At 40.7% G+C, this 14,342-nt stretch overlaps 1 long non-coding RNA gene across 1 annotated transcript; it reads right to left on the bottom strand.

Annotated features, from left to right (window-relative positions):
- Positions 1 to 12,921: 12,921 nt before the first annotated feature.
- On the bottom strand, positions 12,922 to 13,990 carry LOC143109824 (uncharacterized). The gene is made up of 3 exons (XR_012983980.1): positions 13,788 to 13,990; positions 13,264 to 13,367; positions 12,922 to 13,066 (listed from the first exon to the last, which is right to left on the bottom strand). It is a non-coding gene; the product is annotated as an uncharacterized LOC143109824 (long non-coding RNA).
- Between the last annotated feature and the right edge of the window lie 352 nt (positions 13,991 to 14,342).

Genomic DNA, 14,342 nt, shown 5'->3' with positions numbered 1-14,342 from the left:
TGATGTGAAATATCCGTAGTCGAACTATAAATAATCTATTCGTTTTTTAGTGCCATGTGTAGTGCATTTTTACAGTCTATGATTAGTTTAAGAAACAGTCTTCGGATGGAAACTTTCCCATTTCAGCCCGCTTGTGTTCGCGCTCGCAAGCTGTGCTCGCTGACGTTTCCTTTTTCACATTTTCCTTATCTAGCCTACAGCAAGCGCACATATCAACAATAAAGTGTTCTCGTTGACTGAAATGGAGGGAAATCTGTGATTTTGTTTGATATTGACATGGCAACGAACCGCGAATGTAACAATATTGTGTGTGAGTCAAGTGAGATGGAAAGTTATATTAAATTACTCAGATAGACCTACATATTTGCCACGAAACCTTGTCATTTTGGGGTTTTTTGTTCATCTTTTGCCAACCCATTTCGTTCGAGAGCCCCAGCCATCCAGCAAAAGAGCCACTGGTGGCTCACGAGCCCCAGGTTCCCGACCCATGTCATAGCCTTTAGATAGATAGAGATAGATAGATAGATACTTTATTGGTCCCCAAGGGGAAATTCAAGAACAATTAAAGTGACAGGCACTCAATTCGGCCTGCACAGCACAGTGTAATGACATGAAAGAGAAGTCTATATAGTTTATACAGTGCTGTGCAAAAGTTAAGACCCATGCTAAAATTGACTAAAAGGAGGAATAAAAATCATCTTTTGGAAATTGATCTTAATGCCTTAAATTTAAAAAATGAGGAAAATTCCAACCTTTAAGGAAACACATTTTCTTTGTGAATGTATCATGTTTTTAGATTCCGCGACAACTTTGCTAAAAAATTGTGATGGAAGTTGCGGTGTGTAGGGAATTGCGGGAGAAAGGGAAAATTGCAAAAAGAGTTGATTTTTTTTATTGAGGGCGACTAAGGCTAGTAAGACCAAAATCACACTGATCATCTTGATATGCGTAAAGCCCTTGGTAGGATTAGCTATATTTCCCCCTCTGCTGGAGAAGTTGTGCATTATGATATTTCAAACTGTGGAAAAAAGTAACGATAAAGGACATGGATTTGTTTACAAGCTAGTGAAACGGTTAGCATAAGTTCGGCAGAACAATGTAGATGCTACAAGGTAAGAAACACGGTAGTCCCAACACGGTAGTCCCAATGTCGCAAGGTTGGTTTTCTGCTACGGCAGGGGTCGGCAACCTTTTATCTCAAAAGGACCATTTCTTTGACCAGAAATAAAAATAAATCTGTCTGGAGCCGCAAAGATGTCGGAACCATTTAAAAGCAATCAGTTTAAACATCTCTATCTTCATTAGCCTCAGGCATATGGCATAATCGCCATACTCTGCATTGGGGGTGTAACGGTACATGTATTCGTATTGAACCAAAACGGTACGGGCGTCACGGTTCGGTGCATGACTTTACACGGAGAATACACCGTATAAAAATACATAAAACTTGTGTGCGGATTAATTAATGTAATGCGGAATTACTGTTAAGTAGGCCTACGAGAGTTCTTTAGCGACACCTAACGCTAATCTGTAGCCTCGCCTTAGCTCTGATTGGCGCCTATGTTATTTTTTTGTCAGGTCATCAGTGTAGTCAGTCAGTCAGAGATAGCAGCTCTAAGCGAGTGGTGGCGACCCACAAGAGTTAGAGGACCCGCTGGTCTTTTTATCGCAAGTTTGAGAACTTCAGTTACAGTAGTACAGGCGAGAGTGGTAGATAAGACGAAACTGTGTGTCGGCGTTGTTCAGCAGTTGTTGGGTATGTGAGTGGAAATATATCGAACATGCTACACATATTCGAAGCCATCACCCAGATGATGTAGGCTACCAATCACTAAAACGAGAAAAAAAACTTCCCCTGCATTTCACTAGCCTTTGGATACACATACAAATAGGGCCAAAACCTATGGCTTAAATTAAATGATTTCGTAATGACAGAAACCTATGTAAATCGCGTGGTAATTACCTTTATGTTAGGGTAACTTGTAACTTCTCACATGAGGAGCTGGCAGTGTTAAGTGCATAGACAGTAAAAGAAAGTGTCAACGCTAACCAGGCTAATAAACAAACCATGCTACGGTGAGTTAACGTCAAAGGGTAAAGTCATGTGACTTCTAGTTGTAGTCTGTTTATGAAATGAAAGGAGCAATTTCGTTTTTTTAAAAGAAGGCAAAATAGTGTGATATTTTCACAGTTAGTAGATTATTACTGTACACACACTGAAAAATATTGAGGCAAATTGTAGACCCTTCCATATACAACTAAAAACGGATGTTGAAGGTCTTTCTTAAGTGGATTTTTAAAAATCATTATTCTATGTAATTTGCACTTTCAGAAATAAGAGATGCTGTAGTAGGCCTATTTTCAGTTTTATAGCTGATTGTTTTATTTTGTTTACAAGTTACAGATGGAGTCTGGGTACTTATTGTTTACTGTTTACATCTTACACACTTCAGGCTGTTGCAGATAGCTCAGGAAAGAGACTGTATGACACTAGGTGGTACAGCCTGAGACATGCACAATAAAAAAAAAATGCTTTCTGCATTTTTGTTTTGCTTTTCCCTCCATTGTACCGAACTTGTACCGAACCGTGATGTCCGAACCGAGGTATGAACCGAACCGTGACTTCTACAGTTACACCCCTACTCTGCATATGTGGTGTATTGTTTAATACTTTCACTAACTGTTAATGTGTTGGGACAGCTTAACCCTTAGAACCCTAAGCTGTTTTTAGGGCATTTTCACTACCTTTATTCATAAGGATTTATTCTGGTCATTGTAAGTGCCACACACATATATTATATATTGTTTTTTTCAGGAGAGTTTAGGCTATTCAGATCTGCCATTTCATGTATTAATACTAGCATTGATTTTATTTTGATTTTTAAAGAATTAAAATATAAAAAGTGTATTATAAAAATTATTATATTTCGACATGTATCTCACCACTGCAAGCTCACAGCTCTACATGCATTTCATGTGTGTGTAGGGCAGACTGTCCTGAATCGGGCAATATAATTGCCATGTTGGAGGGATACTCTGGGGCTGAGCAATTTACAGAAATATTTGCTGTGTGATTTACGGAAATAAATGCCATTTTTTATTTAGTGATGAAAAATGACCTTTCTGCGCTCCATATCTGTGACACGAACTGATCTGACCTGACTTGACCCGAGGTTGCGTGTTAGCCTGCGTGCCTGTGTGTATGCAGTCATAATATTTCTCAACTCTTTACTGCATTGCCATGAACAAAGTAAAGGCAAAAAAGGTGTTTATTTGTTGAACAAATTGGGATGCAATGTGAGCCTTGAATTGGATGCCATGCAGGAATTTGCTAGGATCTCAAAACCGGAATATGAACATGCTTTGCCATAGAGAAACAGTCCAGCTATATGAAGTTATTATTTTGCTGTCACTTCGTCTGTTTTATAACCCAGAAGGATGTACTTGGTATCAAATGATAGCTCTGAGTCTCCTCTTTCATCTGACATGCGTGGCATATCTATGCGATCACGGGTCCGCGAGTAATTCAAACGAGAGTAATGAGTGTGCAGCGTTGGTTTGTGTACATGACGTTATTATTTTGCAGTCACTTCGTCTGGTTTTATAAGCCAGAAGGGTCGATAAACATGGTACCAATGGATAGCCCTGTGCCCCCTCTTTCATCTGATATGCTTGCCATATCGATGCGATCACGGGTTCGCGAGTAATTCAAACTAGAGTAATGTGTGTGCAGGTGAATGCAGAGAAGTATAGACTGTAAATATGATGCAATTTGATTTAATTTCATGATTTTTTTTAATTTTCATACTTGATCGTACAGACAAGTGTGTAGTCTCGTTGGAAAGCCCCACTTCTGCTCTGTCGTGCAATAAAGGTTTCATCTCGCTGCGATGAACCGTTCCGGAGCAATGTAACAGAGAAGAAAGGGTGTGTTTTTTGACGCACTTTACGTCAATCGGGTTCTAAGGGTTAAAGCTTAACAACTATATGAAATTGCTAGAAATATTTTATAACTTCCATTTTTAGAGAAAGCCAGGGAGCCACTTTTGAGAGAGGAACTAAAGGGCCGCATGTGGCCCTTGGGCCGCAGGTTGCCTATCCCTGTGCTGGGGGAGCGGAGAAAGTCACCATTTTCACTGGAACAGGTCATTTAACCATCCAAATGATTTCTAAACGGGTTTATTAAGTTGAAATAGTTGCCAAGTTCCTCTTTAAAAAAGGATAAGTAAAGATAAATGGTAAATTTGGCTGGGGTAATTCACAAAGCAGTATAACCTTTTGTAGAACTGTTCAAAAAGACAGCCAACCCCTAAAAAGATTGCATCATGCCATATGTTTCAATACATTTATATATTTTGTAATTCACATTAAGTTCATATCTTTTTAATAATTCATATTCTGTGACCTACATAATTATTAATAGTCAACTAAGTATTTAATATTAATTTCATATTGGTTTTAAACCATAAGTCTACACTTCTCTTTAATGTCATTACATTGTATTGGTGGTGTGTCAGTCTAATTGAGTGCCTGTCACTTTAAGGACGTGAGAGTAGCCTAATTAAATATCTGAGTGAATCTCACTGTTTTTGGGTAAGAGTGGAAATAACTTTTTGATTTTGGTAAGCATTACACAAACTAGACTCACAAGCAAACGTGATATGAGCTTGTGAGTCTAGTTTGTGTAACAAGGACATCTCCAGATGTAAAAGTTTGGCAATGGGTTGGATAGCCTACTCAAATGTAAGTAAACCAAGTAGTCCTATATGAACTTAGTTTCACAGCCTAGCAACACCAGGTTGAGTGTTGCAAATTAGCAGATCATTAATGTCATCAAAACGAAACAAAGTCTCTGCCGGTCTCTCGTGTCTGCAAAAATGAGTTTGGCATCTGGCTCAATATTCTGCGCAAGGGACTGTGTAGGTGAAATTTCACAATGATTGGTCAAATTTGTGGACAAGTTGCGGTGTTTGGACAAAATTGCAAGGTAACACAGAATTTGAGGGGATTTGTTGAATTTGCATTAATTGTTGCGATCACAAAATCCTGGAGGGACTGTATAGCATAGATGGCCATTACATTATAATTAGATTAACTAGCTGAACAACACAGGTGACCATTTCATACTTTCTTATTGCATCATCATAACTATTCCACCTGTGTGTGTATGGTTAAAATTCTGAAGTGTAAAATAGTTTAGGCTACAGCCAAAATATTTACATCCATAGATTAAAAAAATAAGCCCCCTACCATGGCTTGATTACAACTTCAGGCACGTAACAGCACTGCTACTGGAAACATTTCTCAGTTGATGAATAATGTTAACCGTGACCGCGAGTAGGCCTAGTGGCCGTGAGACCCAGCTGTGTTCTTACATTATTAAGGCTCTTATGTTGCTGCTGATAACTTTGCCAACCAGCGGCATCTTTAGTAGCACCCCCTCCCCCCAGCAATCACCCCCAGCAATCAGTAGCCTACAGTGGGCATCGCTTTCAAATGGCCACTTCAGTCGCGCATTACGAGGCGTGAAGCTGCGTGAAGCTTTAGTACCACTTTCAGCCACTGTGCGTCGCTCTGCCACTGTACATCGCTCTGTCAGTAGCCTGACTGCCGCCCCTTCTGAAAAAGCAGGAGGCTACCAAACATAATTGTTACCGAGAGGAATCCCAGCCTACGAATTCAATAACAAAATAAATCATGCATAATTAAACATTACCTCATTAAGGCTACTTGGGTATGGCTTAAGGCTTGACTACACGGTGGTAGCGAAAATCGAAATCTGCTATGTTATTGTCAGTGTTGGGGGCAATGCAACTACGCAAATCAAAACAGTGTCTTAATTTACCCTACTTCTTGACTGCAATGTAGTCAGTTGACTGCTTGACATGTCATTTTTATTTTTCTGTTTCTGTACAATAAACAAATACATCTGCTTTATGCCGCAGAATTACATTCATATTTGGCTGACTGCAGACGCGCCACTTCCCTTCCCGATATTCCAAGATTAAGATAGTAGCCTATACAAAAAGCATAGGCTACTATCATAAAAATTCGTTAAAACGAATAGCTATTTGCAATTTGACAAAACACTGGTCCTCATTTTGCGAATGCGAGGACGATAGGAGCCTGTTGCATTTAGTTAGATGTCCGAGTCACGCATGTTTGAAAACCACTGGCTCGTAATCACAATAATTTAACACACGACAGTTGGATAGCCTACTTCATCATGTCCCCATGCCTACATTTTTGTGAGTAGCATATAGATCGTTAAAAACAATAAAGTAGCCTATGTCTCTCCGTTTGGGACATCGAAAACGTATAGCCTATTTTTAATAGGGTAGACTACCGTCGGAGATGCTGACTGGCAAAGGCCTCGGGATAACACGTTATCTCCACTATCATCAGTAATGCCCCTTGATCAAAGTGGGGAATTAAATAAAAGTTTGAGAACCACTGGGTTAACAAGTTACCTGCAGTCCAGAGCAATATTCTGATGATCGGCGATGATATCGGCAAATGTTTGTTTTCCAAAGTAAGAATTTCACTTGACCATGCACCTTCGACAATGAATAGCTCATTACACTTGTTACTGTTAAACGTAGGCCTAACTGGTATCATTACAAACATTATTCTGTGTCCTAAAACTGGCATATTTTATGGCATTGTGTCATGTAAATTCGTTGCAAAATCTAGAGAAATGTGTGAGGTGGTCTGGTCAGCGGGGGACAATTGAGACACACATTGGATTGTGTTATTACTTGAACATTCCACACATATCCACAGCTGTGGTAGGCCTATCAGGGGCAGGAGGATTACTGTTAGCGCAGGCTTTATATAAAAGTCTTCAACAGAAGGCCTCGAATGCAGGCTTGCCCTGTGGTTTGCGCAGCCTACAGTAAATAACAGACCCGCCACAATGTGCGGTATGATGCTTTTTTACGAGCAAGATGTTTTTGGTGCCCTACGCACACTGCATGTTCTTAAATAACAATGATCATCAGTAATATTCGACCATTCATTTGTGTAAATGGGCAAGCGTGACCACCTTGATTGGCTGATGATTGTAACGCGGGCATGATTCCAAACACCTCCCTTACGATAATGAGTGACAGGTGACAGGTCTCAGAATGCGTGCGCTACACAAGTAGTGAGAAGGAAGATGATTAATAACTGAATAAAAAGGCCTAGCCTAAATGAATAATGAGTAAGGCAAAACAAATAGCCTAGTAGCCTAATGAAACATACGGATTGATGTAGTATCTTTGTAACATTATTAAATTATTCTGTTACTATGCCTACGTTTGCAAAAGAGAACATTTTAATTTGATGCACAATAATGTTACATTTGACAATGATTAGCCTAGTTTTGGTTGTTGTTGGTGGCGTTATTGCATGTTAGTTATGCCTACAATGCAAAATTGCTTCCTCACTATTGAAAGCTGCATAGGATTTCAAAACACGGCAAAATGCCGCAGGTTTGTGAATAGGTGTGAGTTCTTTTAAGCTGTCAGAGGTGGGAAGGTGTGATTTGTTGGGGGCAGGGCCGAATTAACTGGTCACAAATGTCTGATGGCCCCCCTTCCCCCCCAGCCAACGTGAATCGGGTGGTCAGTTAATAGGCTGAAGATTTTTCCTGCCATCTAAGGCAGCGGTCCCCAAACACCGGGCCGCGGCCGGTACATTCCTAACCGGGCCGTAGCCTACGACATGAGTTTAAAAAAAATGCATGCAAACTAAACTCAATTTAATTCGCAATAATGTCACGTTTTTACATGGCATAGGCCTATATGCAGTTGTTTGATTGCACACATGTTTGCATTTTGCCAGGTCTATTTTCTTACGTCTGTCCCGCCTTCAATACTTTACATATTGCCTTCAGCGCTGCGCAGCCTCAGGTCAGCTTACTTCACTTGATCAGTTCTTGGCGAACGGTAGTGTCACACAAAGTTAGCTAAACTGCTAGAATGAGCATCAAAAAACAAGCATCTTTAGCAGACACTGGCCAGGGTGTTTAAGTTGCGAGAGCCGCTGCAGAGATTTCTTACAGAAAAAAAGTCACCGTTAGCTGCACATTTTAGTGATGAGGACTGGGTGTCAAAACTCGCTTACCTATGTGGCATATTTGGGTTGCTTAATGACCTCAACCTGTCACTCCAGGGGAGAATGACGACTGTCTTTAAACTGGCAGATAAAGTCGCTGCATTTAAAGCCAAGCTTGATTTGTGGGGACGAATGGGGACGGGGTGTATTTGATATGTTCCAAACAGTAGTGGGGGTTTTGGGAGAGACTGAGGCAGGGCCCTTCTCTTGCAGTTGGTGCGCGATTACCTTGTTGCGCTTTCAAATGGAGTTTGAGCGTTAGGCTACTTCCCATCCTCCAAAGATCCACGGCAAACCAATGAGTGGGTCCGCAACCCATTTGTCAATATCCCGAATAGTCCTAACATGTCAGCGCAGGAGGAAGAGCAGTTGATCGAAATTGCAAATGACGGTGGTCTTAAGAGTGTGTATGAGGAAACCTCTCTGGCGGGTTTTTGGATCAAAACCAAAGCAGAATATCCCGAGATAGCCGTAAAAGCGCTGAAAACGTTGCTACCATTTCCCACCACGTATCTATGCGAGGCCGGGTTTTCTGCAATGACTGCAACTAAAACCAAATTGCGCAATCGACTGGACATTTCAAACACACTGAGGGTGTCACTGTCTTGTTGCAGGGAACAAGCACAGGGCTCCCACTGATTATATTCATAATGCTAATGCATGTTTAGTTCCCATGTTTTGTTCCCATATTTTGTTAAGCATGTTCACACTTGATAGATGTAGCTTCAAGTTGTTCAATTTTCATAGTTCATATTGTTACATTTTCACTTCTTCAAGTTCACGTTTTTCACATTTTTAAGAGTTCGTTACCTTCACTGTTCATACATAACTGGAGCTAGTTCTTTTCAAGTAATGCATGCACAACACATATGGAACATGGAACCCCCGAACCCCCAATATCCCCCCCCCACGGTCCGTGAAAAAAAAAATGGGAATCAAACCGGTCCATGGTAGGCTACGTAAAAGGTTGGGGACCCCTGATCTAAAGCACGAGCGCATCTGTGAGGCCAAGCCTCACCAAGTAGCTCGTTTGTTTACAACTACATTCCATTTAATTAAACTGCTTTATAGGCTATGCCGAAATAGTTGTCAACATTTTGAATATTAGTGTCGGGTAAATTGAAATGTTCTCAAAGTAGCCTTATGGCTGAAAGCTGCTTGGGATCCCCCCGTCAAGCAATATAACCATACAAACGCGCTTCCTGCACTCATTGTTTCAAAAAACTGAACTGAAGAGCTGTGGACGGCACGGCACGGTATGCCCAATGAAAATAAATTAACGCAACGCAATGCAACACAACACAGACACCGCTTCTCTCGCGTCAGTCACTGACATGAACAAAACACAGAACCCGCTTCTCTCACGGCAGTCACTGCAGTAGCCTAGAATAAATGCATGGGGAAAAAAACTTCCCCATGACAAAGACATCGTAAAACACTGAAAGTTAATATTTTGTCACTAGCAACATATCGGAACTCCCCCTATTACCGTCGGTCCCGTATTTCCACCGTCTTGCGTGTATGTGTCACTTATATCCATTTCTATACAAACCAAGACAGCGGACTCCTAAAGAGACGCAACCACCAACACCATAGGTGTATCTAAATTAGCTATGTACCAAAAATGACATTTTACCGTGACTCAAAGAGCTGTAAACAGTGTTGTAAGGCTGCGTGTACACAACCGCTTGGAGCTCCAGTGGAATTTTAATTTCACGACAAGAATTCTCGGTCTAACCGTCCATGTGCCGTTAAGAACCAAACCAGATTTTGTTCAAATCTACACACCTATGGCTACTGAAAAATGTAAGGTTAATTTAGCAAATGTTATTTTGAAGTGTTAAAAAACATCGTTGTTTTAGAATTTCTGAACAAAAGTGGTGATAATTGGGGGTGTTACGATACATCTGTCCTTTGTCAATGTGTTATGTTCCAAGTAGCCTATGCGTAATTCTGCTGTCTAAAGTTGTATGTTTATGACATTCAAGCAAGGAAAACGATGATTTGAAGACATCTGTTTCGTTGGAATGGCAAGGGGTAGCAACAGGGCAACACAGAGACAGGCCCGATGGCAGGGTTGTTATGAGAGTATTAAAATCTGGGATAGCCTATTCTACGGCAAGACAGCGGGGGAAAGTTAAAATACGTGATAAACACGGAAAAAGTTGGCATGCATTGTTTCGGTCCCCATGCACAGGGATTATTTGTCATATTATTAATCACATATGATTATTTGTGAAATTGTGCAAACAGGCGCAACACATTTGAAAAGGAAGGACTGGTAGCATGCAAGCTCACGAAAGATTGATTTAAGAACGTTATCACAGTGTGTGGCTGTGGCGCAAAGCAGCGCGGGCGGAAGACGGCAAGGGGAGGGTCATGTCTTTTTTAACAATTCTGTCGGAGGGTCATTGAACAATTTCTAGCAGGCAAGGGAGGGTCATGCAACTTTTGACTGAAGCACTCAAAATTCATCCGGTGGCCCCTTCAATAAATAACGAACAGTCCCTAGATTGCTGCTGGGCTATATGTCTTGGTTCATGTCCGTTCACAACTCATTGCCGTCAAACGCGTAGCCTATCTCGCGGTTGCATCCATTACAAACAAACATGCAATGTGAACGTCTGGGATTGGGAAGAGCACTAAATGCTCTACTGAATAAGCACGAAGTCAAACCTTTAAATGAAAAACACTCTTTAATAATCAAAAAAATAAACCGCTAATGAAGTAAACTTGTGACCTTAAAAATCGTTTATGCCTGTAACTCCGTGATAACAGGACGTAACAGGAAGGCATTTGGCTGAGCAACGAGGTTAATATGCTCTATATTTTGTCCAAATGATGTCTGTCTATCATCGTTGCACTCGGAGAAAACCAGAATGTTTAATTTGTCCTGCGTTTCTTCTACGGCTGCAAACGGGATTCACTCGCAGTTAACCAAATATTTCTTTATTAGGGCAGGGCAGGCATATTTCTGGCTATTAAATTATTTCTAAACCAGTCTGCTAAAGTCTGTAGTGAAGTCTGTGTAGGGTTTTCCAGGCTCCATTTCTTTTTACGAGACACCCTACTCACTTGAGCCATCTACCGGTTGTTTGGGTTGTTGCAGCGTCTCACTGGGAAAATACAAATTAAAGTCCCGTGATACCGCGTGATCCCACGCGCGGACCGCGAGTGAAGCTGGCCAAGTCGAAGCACTGCCCACTGTACAAATAAGCATCGTATACAACAATTCAGCGAGATAGATTTGGCCAAACGTGGGCCCGGAGCGACAGCACCCCCGGTCCGCTTATGAGGCTAGCCAGACCACGGAGGGGAGTCTCCGTTGTGTGTGTGTGTGTGTGTGAGAGAGAGAGAGAACAGGGCAAGGAAAGGCTGTGTGAGTTTTAGCCTAACTAACGACAATGGACGACAGAGTGGGCGATCTAGCCCTACTTGTCCTGTGAACTCCAAAGAGCTCAGCGATCTCCCTAATAGGAGAGGTAACCCTCTATTCCCTCCAGTGGTATCCACAGAAGGTCTCCCCACCGGCTAGTGCCCATTAGCTGTAAGGCCTCAGAAATCTTTGAACGGACCAGGTTGACATCAAATCGGACAAGTAGGGCTAGATAGCCCACTCTGTCGTCCATTTTCAGTAATCTGTCCGCTGAGTCAGACTCGTTGACACGGTGGTGTTCTACATAATCAGCCAGAGACCTTAGTGCAGCTGCAAACTCCTCCATTGCAAGCGCTAACTGGGTAAGACGTAAACACAAAAAAGTGACGTAGCCTAGTTCCCGCCTTGACGAGTGACTTGACAGATTGCAATGCGTTTGGCAGATTGAATGGCCATTTGAATTTTGCAACACAAAGAGCGTGACTAAAGTGCAATGCAATCACAGGGGGCGCTATTTCTTTTCCATTTGAATAAAATGCCTCAAAACGATGGCAAAACGTTTTGCCCAAAATAATCCAAAATCTTTTCAGGCTGGCATTGACAGTTTTGCCAAATATGTTTTTAAAATGCAATCCTACATTGCACTTTAAATATTAAATTGCAAAACGAATTGACAGTTAAATGATGAAACTGAATATTGAAAATTAAAATGCAAAATGAATTGCCATTTGAATTTTGAGACTTAAGTACCATGGCAAAATGGAATGCAATTCAATCCATGTTTATTCTATTTTTTAACCAAAATTATTGGAATTGATTTTAGGATTTTATTGTCACTTTGCAGATTAAAATACAATTTGTTGGATATTATTGCAAATTGCAATATTAAATTGCATAATGAATTGTCAATTGCATAATGTAATGTCTTTTTGAATTGCATATTGCAGATTGCATTCTCATTTGAATAAAGCTACTCATATGCTTCCATAAGAGAGAGAGACACGTGTGAAAGAACAATATGTGTTTGAGGGAGGTATGTATTAGAGAGAGAGAGAGAGAGAGAGAGAGAGAGAGGTGTGTGTGTGGGGGGGAGGGTTGAGAAAAAGAGAGAGAGAGAGACAGAGAGAGAGAGAAATGTTTAAGGGGCGAGTGACATTGTATAACATTTTCAATTCAGGTATCGATATTTTCATTGTTTGACAGAATAAACATCACAATGGCTAATGCTAGGAAGACACTGTAGTCTCAGCTTCTCTGTGATAGCCTATGCTTGAACATTTACAAGATGTATACAATGTAAACCTCCGACAGAGAGTGTACATGCACCCATCTAGGTAGCACATGAAATCTCCTACAGTAACAAAACAACCCTATACATACACTATATTGCCAAAAGTATTGGGTCACCTGCCTTGATTCGCATATGCCTCAACCCTATAGAGCACCTTTGGGATGAATTAGAGTGGAGACTGAGAGCCAGGCCTTCTCGTCCAACATCAGTGTGACCTCACAAATGCGCTTCTGGAAGAATGGAAGAGTTGAAGCTGCTATAGCTGCAAATAGTGGACCGACGTCATATTACAGTAAACCCTATGGATTAAGAATGGGATGTCACTTAAATTCATATGCGAGTCAAGGCAGGTGACCCAATACTTTTGGCAATATGTATAAAGAGATTACAGAAATTAATTCAAAAGATTAGGGGCAATGTAACACATCACACATGTCAAGTTGCAACATATTATATATACCGGTATATGTTGCAAACAGAAATGTGCTAAACCCACCTTCAGAATCTAGTTCCACAGGGATCTTGATGCCCACGAACCCCCAGCAACTCCTCTGTAAGGCAGAAGGCTTTCTTTACTTCTTCATCTTAAAAGTAAAGGCTCTGAAATTGCATTAATCAAGAAAATAGCTACAAGTTAGGTAATTATCACACTCACTTGTCACGTTGCCAAATGAGAGACTATGGCCGTTTTCTTCCAAACCTCCATTATGCTTAACTGCTAATGTTATGTGGAAGATAGCCATTAGCCACTAACATCACGGTTAAACATTGACATTACACATAGCTCTAGCTAGATCTTACTATATTAATAGTAAGTTATTTGTAGCATGAAGGGACAAAAAGGTGCCGAATTATTTCTAAACTAGGCCTACGTTCACCCTAGCTCCTCAGCAAAGCTCTGGTTAACTAGCTAGCTAGCTAACGTTAGCAGATAGCTAATGTTAGCCATGAAGATGGTGGTTCATATTTTCTATTATTATTAGCTAACGTTACAAACATAAAAAGACAAACTACACTTACCCTTCAATCTCGTGTGACTGGTTATCCAATGTAATCTCTCTTCACCTCCTCTGTCAACTCAGCTTTGAAAAATAAGTCCAACCTTGGAGGATGGATCTAACCAGTGTCTTCTTCAAAGAATCTTTCATTCAACGTCTCCCTTGGTTGTCTGATGACAGCGTCAAGTTTTTGGCGCCAAAAGCAGCTGACACGTTAGAACTAAGGAAGCTAAAATAGTTTAATTGGCAACTATAGTTATAAAAAAGTAGGCCTATCTACATTTAATTCTTTAGGCTAATATTTGATAGGCATAAATTAACCTAATGACATGTTTAGAAGCCTACATTCTGAGGCTCTAGTTTGTAAATTTATTTATAGCACATTTGATTAGATTAGATTAAACTTTGTCAATGTGCAGAGTACAAAGAGACAACGAAATGCAGTTTGTGTCTAATCAGAAGTGCAAAAAAGTGCAATGTGATATACAAAAAAGGTGGTGCATTATCATGCACAGTGGTCATCTAATGTGCTTTACATGTAGGCTAATGACACAAGATTAATATGTAGCCCACAATA

This window comes from Alosa pseudoharengus, unplaced genomic scaffold, assembly GCF_046254945.1.
Source record: "Alosa pseudoharengus isolate Yale_2024_CS ecotype anadromous, Long Island Sound unplaced genomic scaffold, YU_APseudo_1.1 YU_APseudo_1.1_scf_7, whole genome shotgun sequence".
Lineage (NCBI taxonomy): Eukaryota > Metazoa > Chordata > Actinopteri > Clupeiformes > Clupeidae > Alosa > Alosa pseudoharengus.
The sequence above is the reverse complement of the archived record's forward strand: the minus strand, read 5'-3'. Positions and strand labels throughout refer to the sequence as shown.